This window comes from Coffea arabica, chromosome 11c (genome assembly GCF_036785885.1).
Source record: "Coffea arabica cultivar ET-39 chromosome 11c, Coffea Arabica ET-39 HiFi, whole genome shotgun sequence".
Lineage (NCBI taxonomy): Eukaryota > Viridiplantae > Streptophyta > Magnoliopsida > Gentianales > Rubiaceae > Coffea > Coffea arabica.
Window position 1 is genome coordinate 20,104,537 of NC_092330.1, and position 21,515 is coordinate 20,126,051.

General features: G+C 43.7%; 7 non-coding genes and 18 pseudogenes across 7 annotated transcripts; all 25 read left to right on the top strand.

The window, feature by feature from the left end:
• The first annotated feature begins 142 nt into the window (after positions 1 to 142).
• LOC140019454 (5S ribosomal RNA) lies at positions 143 to 260 on the top strand (annotated as a pseudogene).
• A 927-nt stretch (positions 261 to 1,187) lies between these two features.
• On the top strand, positions 1,188 to 1,306 carry LOC140017740 (5S ribosomal RNA). Its single transcript, XR_011824045.1, has one exon. It is a non-coding gene; the product is annotated as a 5S ribosomal RNA (ribosomal RNA).
• A 413-nt stretch (positions 1,307 to 1,719) lies between these two features.
• On the top strand, positions 1,720 to 1,837 carry LOC140018589 (5S ribosomal RNA; annotated as a pseudogene).
• A 925-nt stretch (positions 1,838 to 2,762) lies between these two features.
• LOC140019455 (5S ribosomal RNA) lies at positions 2,763 to 2,880 on the top strand (annotated as a pseudogene).
• Positions 2,881 to 3,807: 927 nt separating this feature from the next.
• LOC140018197 (5S ribosomal RNA) lies at positions 3,808 to 3,930 on the top strand (annotated as a pseudogene).
• Positions 3,931 to 4,097: 167 nt separating this feature from the next.
• LOC140018590 (5S ribosomal RNA) lies at positions 4,098 to 4,215 on the top strand (annotated as a pseudogene).
• A 927-nt stretch (positions 4,216 to 5,142) lies between these two features.
• On the top strand, positions 5,143 to 5,260 carry LOC140019270 (5S ribosomal RNA; annotated as a pseudogene).
• Positions 5,261 to 6,187: 927 nt separating this feature from the next.
• LOC140017741 (5S ribosomal RNA) lies at positions 6,188 to 6,306 on the top strand. The gene has a single exon (XR_011824046.1). It is a non-coding gene; the product is annotated as a 5S ribosomal RNA (ribosomal RNA).
• A 411-nt stretch (positions 6,307 to 6,717) lies between these two features.
• Positions 6,718 to 6,841, top strand: LOC140020660 (5S ribosomal RNA; annotated as a pseudogene).
• Positions 6,842 to 7,760: 919 nt separating this feature from the next.
• Positions 7,761 to 7,878, top strand: LOC140018591 (5S ribosomal RNA; annotated as a pseudogene).
• Positions 7,879 to 8,805: 927 nt separating this feature from the next.
• Positions 8,806 to 8,923, top strand: LOC140019271 (5S ribosomal RNA; annotated as a pseudogene).
• Positions 8,924 to 9,850: 927 nt separating this feature from the next.
• On the top strand, positions 9,851 to 9,969 carry LOC140017742 (5S ribosomal RNA). The gene has a single exon (XR_011824047.1). It is a non-coding gene; the product is annotated as a 5S ribosomal RNA (ribosomal RNA).
• A 411-nt stretch (positions 9,970 to 10,380) lies between these two features.
• On the top strand, positions 10,381 to 10,504 carry LOC140020662 (5S ribosomal RNA; annotated as a pseudogene).
• A 919-nt stretch (positions 10,505 to 11,423) lies between these two features.
• Positions 11,424 to 11,541, top strand: LOC140019456 (5S ribosomal RNA; annotated as a pseudogene).
• Positions 11,542 to 12,468: 927 nt separating this feature from the next.
• LOC140017743 (5S ribosomal RNA) lies at positions 12,469 to 12,587 on the top strand. The gene has a single exon (XR_011824049.1). It is a non-coding gene; the product is annotated as a 5S ribosomal RNA (ribosomal RNA).
• Positions 12,588 to 13,000: 413 nt separating this feature from the next.
• On the top strand, positions 13,001 to 13,118 carry LOC140018592 (5S ribosomal RNA; annotated as a pseudogene).
• Positions 13,119 to 14,043: 925 nt separating this feature from the next.
• Positions 14,044 to 14,161, top strand: LOC140019457 (5S ribosomal RNA; annotated as a pseudogene).
• A 927-nt stretch (positions 14,162 to 15,088) lies between these two features.
• On the top strand, positions 15,089 to 15,207 carry LOC140017621 (5S ribosomal RNA). Its single transcript, XR_011823929.1, has one exon. It is a non-coding gene; the product is annotated as a 5S ribosomal RNA (ribosomal RNA).
• A 411-nt stretch (positions 15,208 to 15,618) lies between these two features.
• On the top strand, positions 15,619 to 15,736 carry LOC140018593 (5S ribosomal RNA; annotated as a pseudogene).
• Positions 15,737 to 16,663: 927 nt separating this feature from the next.
• LOC140019272 (5S ribosomal RNA) lies at positions 16,664 to 16,781 on the top strand (annotated as a pseudogene).
• A 927-nt stretch (positions 16,782 to 17,708) lies between these two features.
• Positions 17,709 to 17,827, top strand: LOC140017744 (5S ribosomal RNA). Its single transcript, XR_011824050.1, has one exon. It is a non-coding gene; the product is annotated as a 5S ribosomal RNA (ribosomal RNA).
• A 411-nt stretch (positions 17,828 to 18,238) lies between these two features.
• Positions 18,239 to 18,356, top strand: LOC140019458 (5S ribosomal RNA; annotated as a pseudogene).
• A 925-nt stretch (positions 18,357 to 19,281) lies between these two features.
• Positions 19,282 to 19,399, top strand: LOC140019460 (5S ribosomal RNA; annotated as a pseudogene).
• A 927-nt stretch (positions 19,400 to 20,326) lies between these two features.
• LOC140017622 (5S ribosomal RNA) lies at positions 20,327 to 20,445 on the top strand. The gene has a single exon (XR_011823930.1). It is a non-coding gene; the product is annotated as a 5S ribosomal RNA (ribosomal RNA).
• A 411-nt stretch (positions 20,446 to 20,856) lies between these two features.
• Positions 20,857 to 20,974, top strand: LOC140018594 (5S ribosomal RNA; annotated as a pseudogene).
• The last annotated feature ends 541 nt before the right edge of the window (positions 20,975 to 21,515 follow it).

Sequence of the window (21,515 nt, forward strand, 5' to 3'; positions counted from 1 at the left end):
CAAGAAAAAAATATAAAAGTAAATAAATAAAAGGATGAGAGGAAATTCATGAATTGACGCTTAGAATGAATTCGGGTCCAGAAAAGCCAAACTGCTTCACAGGACGTGGCAGTTTAAAAGAATAAAGCGAAAGGAACATGGCGGGTGCGATCATACCAGCACTAATGCACCGGATCCCATCAGAACTTCGAAGTTAAGCGTGCTTGGGCGACAGTAGTACTAGGATGGGTGACCCTAGGCCGGTCAACGGGTCGGGTCTACACCCGGATCCGGATCGGATCCCTGAAATTTTTGCGGGTATGGGTAGGGATTTAATTCCGTTATCCGGATCCGGATCCGTTTTTTCAAACAAAAAAACGGGTCGGATACGGAATATAGTATTCCGACCCGTATTAGACCCGGATTCGGATATAAATGATTTAATAATTTATAAAAAATATATATTATCAATATAATTTGATTAGGATGATGTATTTGAGTAAAATCAATTTGATTTATTTTCTTATTTGGTTTTTTCTTTGCATTAGCTAGAAATTAGTTTACAAATATATCTTTTTCTCTTTTTTGTTAGAAATTATAAATTTTGGCAAATTTGTTCGGGTAGACCCGACCCGGATCCGAGACTCGCCGGGTCCGGATCCGGAACACCGAATAAAAGACCCGTCGGGTAAACGGGTCGGCTCCGGGTCCGGGTCCGGAATAATGAATTCCGGCCCGGACCCGGCCCGTTGACACCCCTAGGTGACCACCTGGGAAATCCTCGTGTTGCACCCCTCCCTTTTTTGTTTCGAAATCCAAATTTCCCCTTCGTTCTTTATGCTGTAGTAATTTAGCTCCGTCGGAACGATTGCTTTATATTTTGCTTCTCATCGAAGCATGAAGGCGGATCTGAAGGCGCGAGACAAGTCAGGAACGGTACGGCTGGATCGAAACCCGGATCGTCGGTCAAAGTTGTCGGCGCAAATGTATAAGTGCAAGCGTGAAGGATCAATTTCAGAATAATTGAGAGTTGCGCGACGAGGGAAAAAAAAATGGTGCAAATCAACAAGAAAAAAATGTAAAAGTAAATAAATAAAAGGATGAGGGGAAATTCTTGAATTGACGCTTAAAATGAATTCGGGTCCAGAAAAGCCACACTGCTTCACAGGACGGGGCAGTTTAAAAGAATAAAGCGAAAGGAACATGGTGGGTGCGATCATACCAGCACTAATGCACCGGATCCCATCAGAACTCCGAAGTTAAGCATGCTTGGGCGAGAGTAGTACTAGGATGGGTGACCCCCTGGGAAGTCCTCGTGTTGCACCCCTCCCTTTTTTGTTTCGAAATCCAAATTTCCCCTTCGTTCTTTATGCTGTAGTAATTTAGCTCCGTCGGAACGATTGCTTTATATTTTGCTTCTTATCGAAGCATGAAGGCGGATCTGAAGGCGCGAGACAAGTCAGGAACGGTACGGCTGGATCGAAGCCCGGATCGTCGGTCAAAGTTGTCGGCGCAAATGTATAAGTGCAAGCGTGAAGGATCAATTTCAGAATAATTGAGAGTTGCGCGACGAGGGAAAAAAAAATGGTGCAAATCAACAAGAAAAAAATGTAAAAGTAAATAAATAAAAGGATGAGGGGAAATTCTTGAATTGACGCTTAAAATGAATTCGGGTCCAGAAAAGCCAAACTGCTTCACAGGACGTGGCAGTTTAAAAGAATAAAGCGAAAGAAACATGGCGGGTGCGATCATACCAGCACTAATGCACCGGATCCCATCAGAACTCCGAAGTTAAGCGTGCTTGGGCGACAGTAGTACTAGGATGGGTGACCCTAGGCCTGTCAACGGGTCGGGTCTAGACCCGGATCCGGATCGGATCGCTGAAATTTTTTCGGGTATGGGTAGGGATTTAATTCCGTTATCCGGATCCGGATCCGTTTTTTCAAACAAAAAAATGGGTCGGATACGGAATATAGTATTCCGACCCGTATTAGACCCGGATCCGGATATAAATGATTTAATAATTTATAAAAAATATATATTATCAATATAATTTGATTAGGATGATGTATTTGAGTAAAATCAATTTGATTTATTTTCTTATTTGGTTTTTTCTTTGCATTAGTTAGAAATTAGTTTACAAATATATTTTTTTCTCTTTTTTGTTAGAAATTATAAATTTTGGCAAATTTGTTCGGGTAGACCCGACCCGGATCCGAGACTCGCCGGGTCCGGATCCGGAACACAGAATAAAAGACCCGTCGGGTAAACGGGTCGGATCCGGGTCCGGGTCCGGAATAATGAATTCCGGCCCGGACCCGGCCCGTTGACACCCCTAGGTGACCCCCTGGGAAATCCTCGTGTTGCACCCCTCCCTTTTTTGTTTCGAAATCCAAATTTCCCCTTCGTTCTTTATGCTGTAGTAATTTAGCTCCGTCGGAACGATTGCTTTATATTTTGCTTCTCATCGAAGCATGAAGGCGGATCTGAAGGCGCGAGACAAGTCAGGAACGGTACGGCTGGATCGAAGCCCGGATCGTCGGTCAAAGTTGTCGGCGCAAATGCATAAGCGCAAGCGTGAAGGATCAATTTCAGGATAATTGAGAGTTGTGCGACGAGGGAAAAAAAAGGTGCAAAGCAACAAGAAAAAAATATAAAAGTAAATAAATAAAAGGATGAGAGGAAATTCATGAATTGACGCTTAGAATGAATTCGGGTCCAGAAAAGCCAAACTGCTTCACAGGACGTGGCAGTTTAAAAGAATAAAGCGAAAGGAACATGGCGGGTGCGATCATACCAGCACTAATGCACCGGATCCCATCAGAACTTCGAAGTTAAGCGTGCTTGGGCGACAGTAGTACTAGGATGGGTGACCCTAGGCCGGTCAACGGGTCGGGTCTACACCCGGATCCGGATCGGATCCCTGAAATTTTTGCGGGTATGGGTAGGGATTTAATTCCGTTATCCGGATCCGGATCCGTTTTTTCAAACAAAAAAACGGGTCGGATACGGAATATAGTATTCCGACCCGTATTAGACCCGGATCCGGATATAAATGATTTAATAATTTATAAAAAATATATATTATCAATATAATTTGATTAGGATGATGTATTTGAGTAAAATCAATTTGATTTATTTTCTTATTTGGTTTTTTCTTTGCATTAGCTAGAAATTAGTTTACAAATATATCTTTTTCTCTTTTTTGTTAGAAATTATAAATTTTGGCAAATTTGTTCGGGTAGACCCGACCCGGATCCGAGACTCGCCGGGTCCGGATCCGGAACACCGAATAAAAGACCCGTCGGGTAAACGGGTCGGCTCCGGGTCCGGGTCCGGAATAATGAATTCCGGCCCGGACCCGGCCCGTTGACACCCCTAGGTGACCCCCTGGGAAATCCTCGTGTTGCACCCCTCCCTTTTTTGTTTCGAAATCCAAATTTTCCCTTCGTTCTTTATGCTGTAGTAATTTAGCTCCGTCGGAACGATTGCTTTATATTTTGCTTCTCATCGAAGCATGAAGGCGGATCTGAAGGCGCGAGACAAGTCAGGAACGGTACGGCTGGATCGAAGCCCGGATCGTCGGTCAAAGTTGTCGGCGCAAATGTATAAGCGCAAGCGTGAAGGATCAATTTCAGGATAATTGAGAGTTGCGCGACGAGGGAAAAAAAAATGGTGCAAATCAACAAGAAAAAAATGTAAAAGTAAATAAATAAAAGGATGAGGGGAAATTCTTGAATTGACGCTTAAAATGAATTCGGGTCCAGAAAAGCCACACTGCTTCACAGGACGGGGCAGTTTAAAAGAATAAAGCGAAAGGAACATGGCTGGTGCGATCATACCAGCACTAATGCACCGGATCCCATCAGAACTCCGAAGTTAAGCGTGCTTGGGCGAGAGTAGTACTAGGATGGGTGACCCCAATTTCAGGATAATTGAGAGTTGTGCGACGAGGGAAAAAAAAGGTGCAAAGCAACAAGAAAAAAATATAAAAGTAAATAAATAAAAGGATGAGAGGAAATTCATGAATTGACGCTTAGAATGAATTCGGGTCCAGAAAAGCCAAACTGCTTCACAGGACGTGGCAGTTTAAAAGAATAAAGCGAAAGGAACATGGCGGGTGCGATCATACCAGCACTAATGCACCGGATCCCATCAGAACTCCGAAGTTAAGCGTGCTTGGGCGACAGTAGTACTAGGATGGGTGACCCTAGGCCTGTCAACGGGTCGGGTCTAGACCCGGATCCGGATCGGATCCCTGAAATTTTTGCGGGTATGGGTAGGGATTTAATTCCGTTATCCGGATCCGGATCCGTTTTTTCAAACAAAAAAACGGGTCGGATACGGAATATAGTATTCCGACCCGTATTAGACCCGGATCCGGATATAAATGATTTAATAATTTATAAAAAATATATATTATCAATATAATTTGATTAGGATGATGTATTTGAGTAAAATCAATTTGATTTATTTTCTTATTTGGTTTTTTCTTTGCATTAGTTAGAAATTAGTTTACAAATATATTTTTTTCTCTTTTTTGTTAGAAATTATAAATTTTGGCAAATTTGTTCGGGTAGACCCGACCCGGATCCGAGACTCGCCGGGTCCGGATCCGGAACACAGAATAAAAGACCCGTCGGGTAAACGGGTCGGATCCGGGTCCGGGTCCGGAATAATGAATTCCGGCCCGGACCCGGCCCGTTGACACCCCTAGGTGACCCCCTGGGAAATCCTCGTGTTGCACCTCTCCCTTTTTTGTTTCGAAATCCAAATTTCCCCTTCGTTCTTTATGCTGTAGTAATTTAGCTCCGTCGGAACGATTGCTTTATATTTTGCTTCTCATCGAAGCATGAAGGCGGATCTGAAGGCGCGAGACAAGTCAGGAACGGTACGGCTGGATCGAAACCCGGATCGTCGGTCAAAGTTGTCGGCGCAAATGTATAAGTGCAAGCGTGAAGGATCAATTTCAGAATAATTGAGAGTTGCGCGACGAGGGAAAAAAAAATGGTGCAAATCAACAAGAAAAAAATGTAAAAGTAAATAAATAAAAGGATGAGGGGAAATTCTTGAATTGACGCTTAAAATGAATTCGGGTCCAGAAAAGCCACACTGCTTCACAGGACGGGGCAGTTTAAAAGAATAAAGCGAAAGGAACATGGTGGGTGCGATCATACCAGCACTAATGCACCGGATCCCATCAGAACTCCGAAGTTAAGCATGCTTGGGCGAGAGTAGTACTAGGATGGGTGACCCTAGGCCTGTCAACGGGTCGGGTCTAGACCCGGATCCGGATCGGATCGCTGAAATTTTTTCGGGTATGGGTAGGGATTTAATTCCGTTATCCGGATCCGGATCCGTTTTTTCAAACAAAAAAACGGGTCGGATACGGAATATAGTATTCCGACCCGTATTAGACCCGGATCCGGATATAAATGATTTAATAATTTATAAAAAATATATATTATCAATATAATTTGATTAGGATGATGTATTTGAGTAAAATCAATTTGATTTATTTTCTTATTTGGTTTTTTCTTTGCATTAGTTAGAAATTAGTTTACAAATATATTTTTTTCTCTTTTTTGTTAGAAATTATAAATTTTGGCAAATTTGTTCGGGTAGACCCGACCCGGATCCGAGACTCGCCGGGTCCGGATCCGGAACACAGAATAAAAGACCCGTCGGGTAAACGGGTCGGATCCGGGTCCGGGTCCGGAATAATGAATTCCGGCCCGGACCCGGCCCGTTGACACCCCTAGGTGACCCCCTGGGAAATCCTCGTGTTGCACCCCTCCCTTTTTTGTTTCGAAATCCAAATTTCCCCTTCGTTCTTTATGCTGTAGTAATTTAGCTCCGTCGGAACGATTGCTTTATATTTTGCTTCTCATCGAAGCATGAAGGCGGATCTGAAGGCGCGAGACAAGTCAGGAACGGTACGGCTGGATCGAAACCCGGATCGTCGGTCAAAGTTGTCGGCGCAAATGTATAAGTGCAAGCGTGAAGGATCAATTTCAGAATAATTGAGAGTTGCGCGACGAGGGAAAAAAAAATGGTGCAAATCAACAAGAAAAAAATGTAAAAGTAAATAAATAAAAGGATGAGGGGAAATTCTTGAATTGACGCTTAAAATGAATTCGGGTCCAGAAAAGCCACACTGCTTCACAGGACGGGGCAGTTTAAAAGAATAAAGCGAAAGGAACATGGTGGGTGCGATCATACCAGCACTAATGCACCGGATCCCATCAGAACTCCGAAGTTAAGCATGCTTGGGCGAGAGTAGTACTAGGATGGGTGACCCCCTGGGAAGTCCTCGTGTTGCACCCCTCCCTTTTTTGTTTCGAAATCCAAATTTCCCCTTCGTTCTTTATGCTGTAGTAATTTAGCTCCGTCGGAACGATTGCTTTATATTTTGCTTCTCATCGAAGCATGAAGGCGGATCTGAAGGCGCGAGACAAGTCAGGAACGGTACGGCTGGATCGAAGCCCGGATCGTCGGTCAAAGTTGTCGGCGCAAATGTATAAGCGCAAGCGTGAAGGATCAATTTCAGGATAATTGAGAGTTGTGCGACGAGGGAAAAAAAAGGTGCAAAGCAACAAGAAAAAAATATAAAAGTAAATAAATAAAAGGATGAGAGGAAATTCATGAATTGACGCTTAGAATGAATTCGGGTCCAGAAAAGCCAAACTGCTTCACAGGACGTGGCAGTTTAAAAGAATAAAGCGAAAGGAACATGGCGGGTGCGATCATACCAGCACTAATGCACCAGATCCCATCAGAACTTCGAAGTTAAGCGTGCTTGGGCGACAGTAGTACTAGGATGGGTGACCCTAGGCCTGTCAACGGGTCGGGTCTACACCCGGATCCGGATCGGATCCCTGAAATTTTTGCGGGTATGGGTAGGGATTTAATTCCGTTATCCGGATCCGGATCCGTTTTTTCAAACAAAAAAACGGGTCGGATACGGAATATAGTATTCCGACCCGTATTAGACCCGGATCCGGATATAAATGATTTAATAATTTATAAAAAATATATATTATCAATATAATTTGATTAGGATGATGTATTTGAGTAAAATCAATTTGATTTATTTTCTTATTTGGTTTTTTCTTTGCATTAGCTAGAAATTTGTTTACAAATATATCTTTTTCTCTTTTTTGTTAGAAATTATAAATTTTGGCAAATTTGTTCGGGTAGACCCGACCCGGATCCGAGACTCGCCGGGTCCGGATCCGGAACACCGAATAAAAGACCCGTCGGGTAAACGGGTCGGCTCCGGGTCCGGGTCCGGAATAATGAATTCCGGCCCGGACCCGGCCCGTTGACACCCCTAGGTGACCCCCTGGGAAATCCTCGTGTTGCACCCCTCCCTTTTTTGTTTCGAAATCCAAATTTTCCCTTCGTTCTTTATGCTGTAGTAATTTAGCTCCGTCGGAACGATTGCTTTATATTTTGCTTCTCATCGAAGCATGAAGGCGGATCTGAAGGCGCGAGACAAGTCAGGAACGGTACGGCTGGATCGAAGCCCGGATCGTCGGTCAAAGTTGTCGGCGCAAATGCATAAGCGCAAGCGTGAAGGATCAATTTCAGGATAATTGAGAGTTGTGCGACGAGGGAAAAAAAAGGTGCAAAGCAACAAGAAAAAAATATAAAAGTAAATAAATAAAAGGATGAGAGGAAATTCATGAATTGACGCTTAGAATGAATTCGGGTCCAGAAAAGCCAAACTGCTTCACAGGACGTGGCAGTTTAAAAGAATAAAGCGAAAGGAACATGGCGGGTGCGATCATACCAGCACTAATGCACCGGATCCCATCAGAACTCCGAAGTTAAGCGTGCTTGGGCGACAGTAGTACTAGGATGGGTGACCCTAGGCCTGTCAACGGGTCGGGTCTAGACCCGGATCCGGATCGGATCCCTGAAATTTTTGCGGGTATGGGTAGGGATTTAATTCCGTTATCCGGATCCGGATCCGTTTTTTCAAACAAAAAAACGGGTCGGATACGGAATATAGTATTCCGACCCGTATTAGACCCGGATCCGGATATAAATGATTTAATAATTTATAAAAAATATATATTATCAATATAATTTGATTAGGATGATGTATTTGAGTAAAATCAATTTGATTTATTTTCTTATTTGGTTTTTTCTTTGCATTAGTTAGAAATTAGTTTACAAATATATTTTTTTCTCTTTTTTGTTAGAAATTATAAATTTTGGCAAATTTGTTCGGGTAGACCCGACCCGGATCCGAGACTCGCCGGGTCCGGATCCGGAACACAGAATAAAAGACCCGTCGGGTAAACGGGTCGGATCCGGGTCCGGGTCCGGAATAATGAATTCCGGCCCGGACCCGGCCCGTTGACACCCCTAGGTGACCCCCTGGGAAATCCTCGTGTTGCACCTCTCCCTTTTTTGTTTCGAAATCCAAATTTCCCCTTCGTTCTTTATGCTGTAGTAATTTAGCTCCGTCGGAACGATTGCTTTATATTTTGCTTCTCATCGAAGCATGAAGGCGGATCTGAAGGCGCGAGACAAGTCAGGAACGGTACGGCTGGATCGAAACCCGGATCGTCGGTCAAAGTTGTCGGCGCAAATGTATAAGTGCAAGCGTGAAGGATCAATTTCAGAATAATTGAGAGTTGCGCGACGAGGGAAAAAAAAATGGTGCAAATCAACAAGAAAAAAATGTAAAAGTAAATAAATAAAAGGATGAGGGGAAATTCTTGAATTGACGCTTAAAATGAATTCGGGTCCAGAAAAGCCACACTGCTTCACAGGACGGGGCAGTTTAAAAGAATAAAGCGAAAGGAACATGGTGGGTGCGATCATACCAGCACTAATGCACCGGATCCCATCAGAACTCCGAAGTTAAGCATGCTTGGGCGAGAGTAGTACTAGGATGGGTGACCCTAGGCCTGTCAACGGGTCGGGTCTAGACCCGGATCCGGATCGGATCGCTGAAATTTTTTCGGGTATGGGTAGGGATTTAATTCCGTTATCCGGATCCGGATCCGTTTTTTCAAACAAAAAAACGGGTCGGATACGGAATATAGTATTCCGACCCGTATTAGACCCGGATCCGGATATAAATGATTTAATAATTTATAAAAAATATATATTATCAATATAATTTGATTAGGATGATGTATTTGAGTAAAATCAATTTGATTTATTTTCTTATTTGGTTTTTTCTTTGCATTAGTTAGAAATTAGTTTACAAATATATTTTTTTCTCTTTTTTGTTAGAAATTATAAATTTTGGCAAATTTGTTCGGGTAGACCCGACCCGGATCCGAGACTCGCCGGGTCCGGATCCGGAACACAGAATAAAAGACCCGTCGGGTAAACGGGTCGGATCCGGGTCCGGGTCCGGAATAATGAATTCCGGCCCGGACCCGGCCCGTTGACACCCCTAGGTGACCCCCTGGGAAATCCTCGTGTTGCACCCCTCCCTTTTTTGTTTCGAAATCCAAATTTCCCCTTCGTTCTTTATGCTGTAGTAATTTAGCTCCGTCGGAACGATTGCTTTATATTTTGCTTCTCATCGAAGCATGAAGGCGGATCTGAAGGCGCGAGACAAGTCAGGAACGGTACGGCTGGATCGAAACCCGGATCGTCGGTCAAAGTTGTCGGCGCAAATGTATAAGTGCAAGCGTGAAGGATCAATTTCAGAATAATTGAGAGTTGCGCGACGAGGGAAAAAAAAATGGTGCAAATCAACAAGAAAAAAATGTAAAAGTAAATAAATAAAAGGATGAGGGGAAATTCTTGAATTGACGCTTAAAATGAATTCGGGTCCAGAAAAGCCACACTGCTTCACAGGACGGGGCAGTTTAAAAGAATAAAGCGAAAGGAACATGGTGGGTGCGATCATACCAGCACTAATGCACCGGATCCCATCAGAACTCCGAAGTTAAGCATGCTTGGGCGAGAGTAGTACTAGGATGGGTGACCCCCTGGGAAGTCCTCGTGTTGCACCCCTCCCTTTTTTGTTTCGAAATCCAAATTTCCCCTTCGTTCTTTATGCTGTAGTAATTTAGCTCCGTCGGAACGATTGCTTTATATTTTGCTTCTCATCGAAGCATGAAGGCGGATCTGAAGGCGCGAGACAAGTCAGGAACGGTACGGCTGGATCGAAGCCCGGATCGTCGGTCAAAGTTGTCGGCGCAAATGTATAAGCGCAAGCGTGAAGGATCAATTTCAGGATAATTGAGAGTTGTGCGACGAGGGAAAAAAAAGGTGCAAAGCAACAAGAAAAAAATATAAAAGTAAATAAATAAAAGGATGAGAGGAAATTCATGAATTGACGCTTAGAATGAATTCGGGTCCAGAAAAGCCAAACTGCTTCACAGGACGTGGCAGTTTAAAAGAATAAAGCGAAAGGAACATGGCGGGTGCGATCATACCAGCACTAATGCACCAGATCCCATCAGAACTTCGAAGTTAAGCGTGCTTGGGCGACAGTAGTACTAGGATGGGTGACCCTAGGCCTGTCAACGGGTCGGGTCTACACCCGGATCCGGATCGGATCCCTGAAATTTTTGCGGGTATGGGTAGGGATTTAATTCCGTTATCCGGATCCGGATCCGTTTTTTCAAACAAAAAAACGGGTCGGATACGGAATATAGTATTCCGACCCGTATTAGACCCGGATCCGGATATAAATGATTTAATAATTTATAAAAAATATATATTATCAATATAATTTGATTAGGATGATGTATTTGAGTAAAATCAATTTGATTTATTTTCTTATTTGGTTTTTTCTTTGCATTAGCTAGAAATTTGTTTACAAATATATCTTTTTCTCTTTTTTGTTAGAAATTATAAATTTTGGCAAATTTGTTCGGGTAGACCCGACCCGGATCCGAGACTCGCCGGGTCCGGATCCGGAACACCGAATAAAAGACCCGTCGGGTAAACGGGTCGGCTCCGGGTCCGGGTCCGGAATAATGAATTCCGGCCCGGACCCGGCCCGTTGACACCCCTAGGTGACCCCCTGGGAAATCCTCGTGTTGCACCCCTCCCTTTTTTGTTTCGAAATCCAAATTTTCCCTTCGTTCTTTATGCTGTAGTAATTTAGCTCCGTCGGAACGATTGCTTTATATTTTGCTTCTCATCGAAGCATGAAGGCGGATCTGAAGGCGCGAGACAAGTCAGGAACGGTACGGCTGGATCGAAGCCCGGATCGTCGGTCAAAGTTGTCGGCGCAAATGCATAAGCGCAAGCGTGAAGGATCAATTTCAGGATAATTGAGAGTTGTGCGACGAGGGAAAAAAAAGGTGCAAAGCAACAAGAAAAAAATATAAAAGTAAATAAATAAAAGGATGAGAGGAAATTCATGAATTGACGCTTAGAATGAATTCGGGTCCAGAAAAGCCAAACTGCTTCACAGGACGTGGCAGTTTAAAAGAATAAAGCGAAAGGAACATGGCGGGTGCGATCATACCAGCACTAATGCACCGGATCCCATCAGAACTTCGAAGTTAAGCGTGCTTGGGCGACAGTAGTACTAGGATGGGTGACCCTAGGCCGGTCAACGGGTCGGGTCTACACCCGGATCCGGATCGGATCCCTGAAATTTTTGCGGGTATGGGTAGGGATTTAATTCCGTTATCCGGATCCGGATCCGTTTTTTCAAACAAAAAAACGGGTCGGATACGGAATATAGTATTCCGACCCGTATTAGACCCGGATTCGGATATAAATGATTTAATAATTTATAAAAAATATATATTATCAATATAATTTGATTAGGATGATGTATTTGAGTAAAATCAATTTGATTTATTTTCTTATTTGGTTTTTTCTTTGCATTAGCTAGAAATTAGTTTACAAATATATCTTTTTCTCTTTTTTGTTAGAAATTATAAATTTTGGCAAATTTGTTCGGGTAGACCCGACCCGGATCCGAGACTCGCCGGGTCCGGATCCGGAACACCGAATAAAAGACCCGTCGGGTAAACGGGTCGGCTCCGGGTCCGGGTCCGGAATAATGAATTCCGGCCCGGACCCGGCCCGTTGACACCCCTAGGTGACCACCTGGGAAATCCTCGTGTTGCACCCCTCCCTTTTTTGTTTCGAAATCCAAATTTCCCCTTCGTTCTTTATGCTGTAGTAATTTAGCTCCGTCGGAACGATTGCTTTATATTTTGCTTCTCATCGAAGCATGAAGGCGGATCTGAAGGCGCGAGACAAGTCAGGAACGGTACGGCTGGATCGAAACCCGGATCGTCGGTCAAAGTTGTCGGCGCAAATGTATAAGTGCAAGCGTGAAGGATCAATTTCAGAATAATTGAGAGTTGCGCGACGAGGGAAAAAAAAATGGTGCAAATCAACAAGAAAAAAATGTAAAAGTAAATAAATAAAAGGATGAGGGGAAATTCTTGAATTGACGCTTAAAATGAATTCGGGTCCAGAAAAGCCACACTGCTTCACAGGACGGGGCAGTTTAAAAGAATAAAGCGAAAGGAACATGGTGGGTGCGATCATACCAGCACTAATGCACCGGATCCCATCAGAACTCCGAAGTTAAGCATGCTTGGGCGAGAGTAGTACTAGGATGGGTGACCCCCTGGGAAGTCCTCGTGTTGCACCCCTCCCTTTTTTGTTTCGAAATCCAAATTTCCCCTTCGTTCTTTATGCTGTAGTAATTTAGCTCCGTCGGAACGATTGCTTTATATTTTGCTTCTTATCGAAGCATGAAGGCGGATCTGAAGGCGCGAGACAAGTCAGGAACGGTACGGCTGGATCGAAGCCCGGATCGTCGGTCAAAGTTGTCGGCGCAAATGTATAAGTGCAAGCGTGAAGGATCAATTTCAGAATAATTGAGAGTTGCGCGACGAGGGAAAAAAAAATGGTGCAAATCAACAAGAAAAAAATGTAAAAGTAAATAAATAAAAGGATGAGGGGAAATTCTTGAATTGACGCTTAAAATGAATTCGGGTCCAGAAAAGCCAAACTGCTTCACAGGACGTGGCAGTTTAAAAGAATAAAGCGAAAGAAACATGGCGGGTGCGATCATACCAGCACTAATGCACCGGATCCCATCAGAACTCCGAAGTTAAGCGTGCTTGGGCGACAGTAGTACTAGGATGGGTGACCCTAGGCCTGTCAACGGGTCGGGTCTAGACCCGGATCCGGATCGGATCGCTGAAATTTTTTCGGGTATGGGTAGGGATTTAATTCCGTTATCCGGATCCGGATCCGTTTTTTCAAACAAAAAAATGGGTCGGATACGGAATATAGTATTCCGACCCGTATTAGACCCGGATCCGGATATAAATGATTTAATAATTTATAAAAAATATATATTATCAATATAATTTGATTAGGATGATGTATTTGAGTAAAATCAATTTGATTTATTTTCTTATTTGGTTTTTTCTTTGCATTAGTTAGAAATTAGTTTACAAATATATTTTTTTCTCTTTTTTGTTAGAAATTATAAATTTTGGCAAATTTGTTCGGGTAGACCCGACCCGGATCCGAGACTCGCCGGGTCCGGATCCGGAACACAGAATAAAAGACCCGTCGGGTAAACGGGTCGGATCCGGGTCCGGGTCCGGAATAATGAATTCCGGCCCGGACCCGGCCCGTTGACACCCCTAGGTGACCCCCTGGGAAATCCTCGTGTTGCACCCCTCCCTTTTTTGTTTCGAAATCCAAATTTCCCCTTCGTTCTTTATGCTGTAGTAATTTAGCTCCGTCGGAACGATTGCTTTATATTTTGCTTCTCATCGAAGCATGAAGGCGGATCTGAAGGCGCGAGACAAGTCAGGAACGGTACGGCTGGATCGAAGCCCGGATCGTCGGTCAAAGTTGTCGGCGCAAATGCATAAGCGCAAGCGTGAAGGATCAATTTCAGGATAATTGAGAGTTGTGCGACGAGGGAAAAAAAAGGTGCAAAGCAACAAGAAAAAAATATAAAAGTAAATAAATAAAAGGATGAGAGGAAATTCATGAATTGACGCTTAGAATGAATTCGGGTCCAGAAAAGCCAAACTGCTTCACAGGACGTGGCAGTTTAAAAGAATAAAGCGAAAGGAACATGGCGGGTGCGATCATACCAGCACTAATGCACCGGATCCCATCAGAACTTCGAAGTTAAGCGTGCTTGGGCGACAGTAGTACTAGGATGGGTGACCCTAGGCCGGTCAACGGGTCGGGTCTACACCCGGATCCGGATCGGATCCCTGAAATTTTTGCGGGTATGGGTAGGGATTTAATTCCGTTATCCGGATCCGGATCCGTTTTTTCAAACAAAAAAACGGGTCGGATACGGAATATAGTATTCCGACCCGTATTAGACCCGGATCCGGATATAAATGATTTAATAATTTATAAAAAATATATATTATCAATATAATTTGATTAGGATGATGTATTTGAGTAAAATCAATTTGATTTATTTTCTTATTTGGTTTTTTCTTTGCATTAGCTAGAAATTAGTTTACAAATATATCTTTTTCTCTTTTTTGTTAGAAATTATAAATTTTGGCAAATTTGTTCGGGTAGACCCGACCCGGATCCGAGACTCGCCGGGTCCGGATCCGGAACACCGAATAAAAGACCCGTCGGGTAAACGGGTCGGCTCCGGGTCCGGGTCCGGAATAATGAATTCCGGCCCGGACCCGGCCCGTTGACACCCCTAGGTGACCCCCTGGGAAATCCTCGTGTTGCACCCCTCCCTTTTTTGTTTCGAAATCCAAATTTTCCCTTCGTTCTTTATGCTGTAGTAATTTAGCTCCGTCGGAACGATTGCTTTATATTTTGCTTCTCATCGAAGCATGAAGGCGGATCTGAAGGCGCGAGACAAGTCAGGAACGGTACGGCTGGATCGAAGCCCGGATCGTCGGTCAAAGTTGTCGGCGCAAATGTATAAGCGCAAGCGTGAAGGATCAATTTCAGGATAATTGAGAGTTGCGCGACGAGGGAAAAAAAAATGGTGCAAATCAACAAGAAAAAAATGTAAAAGTAAATAAATAAAAGGATGAGGGGAAATTCTTGAATTGACGCTTAAAATGAATTCGGGTCCAGAAAAGCCACACTGCTTCACAGGACGGGGCAGTTTAAAAGAATAAAGCGAAAGGAACATGGCTGGTGCGATCATACCAGCACTAATGCACCGGATCCCATCAGAACTCCGAAGTTAAGCGTGCTTGGGCGAGAGTAGTACTAGGATGGGTGACCCCCTGGGAAGTCCTCGTGTTGCACCCCTCCCTTTTTTGTTTCGAAATCCAAATTTCCCCTTCGTTCTTTATGCTGTAGTAATTTAGCTCCGTCGGAACGATTGCTTGATATTTTGCTTCTCATCGAAGCATGAAGGCGGATCTGAAGGCGCGAGACAAGTCAGGAACGGTACGGCTGGATCGAAGCCCGGATCGTCGGTTAAAGTTGTCGGCGCAAATGTATAAGCGGAAGCGTGAAGGATCAATTTCAGGATAATTGAGAGTTGTGCGACGAGGGAAAAAAAAGGTGCAAAGCAACAAGAAAAAAATATAAAAGTAAATAAATAAAAGGATGAGAGGAAATTCATGAATTGACGCTTAGAATGAATTCGGGTCCAGAAAAGCCAAACTGCTTCACAGGACGTGGCAGTTTAAAAGAATAAAGCGAAAGGAACATGGCGGGTGCGATCATACCAGCACTAATGCACCGGATCCCATCAGAACTCCGAAGTTAAGCGTGCTTGGGCGACAGTAGTACTAGGATGGGTGACCCTAGGCCTGTCAACGGGTCGGGTCTAGACCCGGATCCGGATCGGATCCCTGAAATTTTTGCGGGTATGGGTAGGGATTTAATTCCGTTATCCGGATCCGGATCCGTTTTTTCAAACAAAAAAACGGGTCGGATACGGAATATAGTATTCCGACCCGTATTAGACCCGGATCCGGATATAAATGATTTAATAATTTATAAAAAATATATATTATCAATATAATTTGATTAGGATGATGTATTTGAGTAAAATCAATTTGATTTATTTTCTTATTTGGTTTTTTCTTTGCATTAGTTAGAAATTAGTTTACAAATATATTTTTTTCTCTTTTTTGTTAGAAATTATAAATTTTGGCAAATTTGTTCGGGTAGACCCGACCCGGATCCGAGACTCGCCGGGTCCGGATCCGGAACACAGAATAAAAGACCCGTCGGGTAAACGGGTCGGATCCGGGTCCGGGTCCGGAATAATGAATTCCGGCCCGGACCCGGCCCGTTGACACCCCTAGGTGACCCCCTGGGAAATCCTCGTGTTGCACCTCTCCCTTTTTTGTTTCGAAATCCAAATTTCCCCTTCGTTCTTTATGCTGTAGTAATTTAGCTCCGTCGGAACGATTGCTTTATATTTTGCTTCTCATCGAAGCATGAAGGCGGATCTGAAGGCGCGAGACAAGTCAGGAACGGTACGGCTGGATCGAAACCCGGATCGTCGGTCAAAGTTGTCGGCGCAAATGTATAAGTGCAAGCGTGAAGGATCAATTTCAGAATAATTGAGAGTTGCGCGACGAGGGAAAAAAAAATGGTGCAAATCAACAAGAAAAAAATGTAAAAGTAAATAAATAAAAGGATGAGGGGAAATTCTTGAATTGACGCTTAAAATGAATTCGGGTCCAGAAAAGCCACACTGCTTCACAGGACGGGGCAGTTTAAAAGAATAAAGCGAAAGGAACATGGTGGGTGCGATCATACCAGCACTAATGCACCGGATCCCATCAGAACTCCGAAGTTAAGCATGCTTGGGCGAGAGTAGTACTAGGATGGGTGACCCTAGGCCTGTCAACGGGTCGGGTCTAGACCCGGATCCGGATCGGATCGCTGAAATTTTTTCGGGTATGGGTAGGGATTTAATTCCGTTATCCGGATCCGGATCCGTTTTTTCAAACAAAAAAACGGGTCGGATACGGAATATAGTATTCCGACCCGTATTAGACCCGGATCCGGATATAAATGATTTAATAATTTATAAAAAATATATATTATCAATATAATTTGATTAGGATGATGTATTTGAGTAAAATCAATTTGATTTATTTTCTTATTTGGTTTTTTCTTTGCATTAGTTAGAAATTAGTTTACAAATATATTTTTTTCTCTTTTTTGTTAGAAATTATAAATTTTGGCAAATTTGTTCGGGTAGACCCGACCCGGATCCGAGACTCGCCGGGTCCGGATCCGGAACACAGAATAAAAGACCCGTCGGGTAAACGGGTCGGATCCGGGTCCGGGTCCGGAATAATGAATTCCGGCCCGGACCCGGCCCGTTGACACCCCTAGGTGACCCCCTGGGAAATCCTCGTGTTGCACCCCTCCCTTTTTTGTTTCGAAATCCAAATTTCCCCTTCGTTCTTTATGCTGTAGTAATTTAGCTCCGTCGGAACGATTGCTTTATATTTTGCTTCTCATCGAAGCATGAAGGCGGATCTGAAGGCGCGAGACAAGTCAGGAACGGTACGGCTGGATCGAAACCCGGATCGTCGGTCAAAGTTGTCGGCGCAAATGTATAAGTGCAAGCGTGAAGGATCAATTTCAGAATAATTGAGAGTTGCGCGACGAGGGAAAAAAAAATGGTGCAAATCAACAAGAAAAAAATGTAAAAGTAAATAAATAAAAGGATGAGGGGAAATTCTTGAATTGACGCTTAAAATGAATTCGGGTCCAGAAAAGCCACACTGCTTCACAGGACGGGGCAGTTTAAAAGAATAAAGCGAAAGGAACATGGTGGGTGCGATCATACCAGCACTAATGCACCGGATCCCATCAGAACTCCGAAGTTAAGCATGCTTGGGCGAGAGTAGTACTAGGATGGGTGACCCCCTGGGAAGTCCTCGTGTTGCACCCCTCCCTTTTTTGTTTCGAAATCCAAATTTCCCCTTCGTTCTTTATGCTGTAGTAATTTAGCTCCGTCGGAACGATTGCTTTATATTTTGCTTCTTATCGAAGCATGAAGGCGGATCTGAAGGCGCGAGACAAGTCAGGAACGGTACGGCTGGATCGAAGCCCGGATCGTCGGTCAAAGTTGTCGGCGCAAATGTATAAGCGCAAGCGTGAAGGATCAATTTCAGGATAATTGAGAGTTGTGCGACGAGGGAAAAAAAAGGTGCAAAGCAACAAGAAAAAAATATAAAAGTAAATAAATAAAAGGATGAGAAGAAATTCATGAATTGACGCTTAGAATGAATTCGGGTCCAGAAAAGCCAAACTGCTTCACAGGACGTGGCAGTTTAAAAGAATAAAGCGAAAGGAACATGGCGGGTGCGATCATACCAGCACTAATGCACCGGATCCCATCAGAACTTCGAAGTTAAGCGTGCTTGGGCGACAGTAGTACTAGGATGGGTGACCCTAGGCCGGTCAACGGGTCGGGTCTACACCCGGATCCGGATCGGATCCTTGAAATTTTTGCTGGTATGGGTAGGGATTTAATTCCGTTATCCGGATCCGAATCCGTTTTTTCAAACAAAAAAACGGGTCGGATACGGAATATAGTATTCCGACCCGTACTAGACCCGGATCCGGATATAAATGATTTAATAATTTATAAAAAATATATATTATCAATATAATTTGATTAGGATGATGTATTTGAGTAAAATCAATTTGATTTATTTTCTTATTTGGTTTTTTCTTTGCATTAGCTAGAAATTAGTTTACAAATATATCTTTTTCTCTTTTTTGTTAGAAATTATAAATTTTGGCAAATTTGTTCGGGTAGACCCGACCCGGATCCGAGACTCGCCGGGTCCGGATCCGGAACACCGAATAAAAGACCCGTCGGGTAAACGGGTCGGATCCGGGTCCGGGTCCGGAATAAAGAATTCCGGCCCGGACCCGGCCCGTTGACACCCCTAGGTGACCCCCTGGGAAATCCTCGTGTTGCACCCCTCCCTTTTTTGTTTCGAAATCCAAATTTTCCCTTCGTTCTTTATGCTGTAGTAATTTAGCTCCGTCGGAACGATTGCTTTATATTTTGCTTCTCATCGAAGCATGAAGGCGGATCTGAAGGCGCGAGACAAGTCAGGAACGGTACGGCTGGATCGAAGCCCGGATCGTCGGTCAAAGTTGTCGGCGCAAATGCATAAGCGCAAGCGTGAAGGATCAATTTCAGGATAATTGAGAGTTGTGCGACGAGGGAAAAAAAAGGTGCAAAGCAACAAGAAAAAAATATAAAAGTAAATAAATAAAAGGATGAGAGGAAATTCATGAATTGACGCTTAGAATGAATTCGGGTCCAGAAAAGCCAAACTGCTTCACAGGACGTGGCAGTTTAAAAGAATAAAGCGAAAGGAACATGGCGGGTGCGATCATACCAGCACTAATGCACCGGATCCCATCAGAACTTCGAAGTTAAGCGTGCTTGGGCGACAGTAGTACTAGGATGGGTGACCCTAGGCCGGTCAACGGGTCGGGTCTACACCCGGATCCGGATCGGATCCCTGAAATTTTTGCGGGTATGGGTAGGGATTTAATTCCGTTATCCGGATCCGGATCCGTTTTTTCAAACAAAAAAACGGGTCGGATACGGAATATAGTATTCCGACCCGTATTAGACCCGGATCCGGATATAAATGATTTAATAATTTATAAAAAATATATATTATCAATATAATTTGATTAGGATGATGTATTTGAGTAAAATCAATTTGATTTATTTTCTTATTTGGTTTTTTCTTTGCATTAGCTAGAAATTAGTTTACAAATATATCTTTTTCTCTTTTTTGTTAGAAATTATAAATTTTGGCAAATTTGTTCGGGTAGACCCGACCCGGATCCGAGACTCGCCGGGTCCGGATCCGGAACACCGAATAAAAGACCCGTCGGGTAAACGGGTCGGCTCCGGGTCCGGGTCCGGAATAATGAATTCCGGCCCGGACCCGGCCCGTTGACACCCCTAGGTGACCCCCTGGGAAATCCTCGTGTTGCACCCCTCCCTTTTTTGTTTCGAAATCCAAATTTTCCCTTCGTTCTTTATGCTGTAGTAATTTAGCTCCGTCGGAACGATTGCTTTATATTTTGCTTCTCATCGAAGCATGAAGGCGGATCTGAAGGCGCGAGACAAGTCAGGAACGGTACGGCTGGATCGAAGCCCGGATCGTCGGTCAAAGTTGTCGGCGCAAATGTATAAGCGCAAGCGTGAAGGATCAATTTCAGGATAATTGAGAGTTGCGCGACGAGGGAAAAAAAAATGGTGCAAATCAACAAGAAAAAAATGTAAAAGTAAATAAATAAAAGGATGAGGGGAAATTCTTGAATTGACGCTTAAAATGAATTCGGGTCCAGAAAAGCCACACTGCTTCACAGGACGGGGCAGTTTAAAAGAATAAAGCGAAAGGAACATGGCTGGTGCGATCATACCAGCACTAATGCACCGGATCCCATCAGAACTCCGAAGTTAAGCGTGCTTGGGCGAGAGTAGTACTAGGATGGGTGACCCCCTGGGAAGTCCTCGTGTTGCACCCCTCCCTTTTTTGTTTCGAAATCCAAATTTCCCCTTCGTTCTTTATGCTGTAGTAATTTAGCTCCGTCGGAACGATTGCTTGATATTTTGCTTCTCATCGAAGCATGAAGGCGGATCTGAAGGCGCGAGACAAGTCAGGAACGGTACGGCTGGATCGAAGCCCGGATCGTCGGTCAAAGTTGTCGGCGCAAATGTATAAGCGGAAGCGTGAAGGATCAATTTCAGGATAATTGAGAGTTGTGCGACGAGGGAAAAAAAAGGTGCAAAGCAACAAGAAAAAAATATAAAAGTAAATAAATAAAAGGATGAGAGGAAATTCATGAATTGACGCTTAGAATGAATTCGGGTCCAGAAAAGCCAAACTGCTTCACAGGACGTGGCAGTTTAAAAGAATAAAGCGAAAGGAACATGGCGGGTGCGATCATACCAGCACTAATGCACCGGATCCCATCAGAACTCCGAAGTTAAGCGTGCTTGGGCGACAGTAGTACTAGGATGGGTGACCCTAGGCCTGTCAACGGGTCGGGTCTAGACCCGGATCCGGATCGGATCGCTGAAATTTTTTCGGGTATGGGTAGGGATTTAATTCCGTTATCCGGATCCGGATCCGTTTTTTCAAACAAAAAAACGGGTCGGATACGGAATATAGTATTCCGACCCGTATTAGACCCGGATCCGGATATAAATGATTTAATAATTTATAAAAAATATATATTATCAATATAATTTGATTAGGATGATGTATTTGAGTAAAATCAATTTGATTTATTTTCTTATTTGGTTTTTTCTTTGCATTAGTTAGAAATTAGTTTACAAATATATTTTTTTCTCTTTTTTGTTAGAAATTATAAATTTTGGCAAATTTGTTCGGGTAGACCCGACCCGGATCCGAGACTCGCCGGGTCCGGATCCGGAACACAGAATAAAAGACCCGTCGGGTAAACGGGTCGGATCCGGGTCCGGGTCCGGAATAATGAATTCCGGCCCGGACCCGGCCCGTTGACACCCCTAGGTGACCCCCTGGGAAATCCTCGTGTTGCACCCCTCCCTTTTTTGTTTCGAAATCCAAATT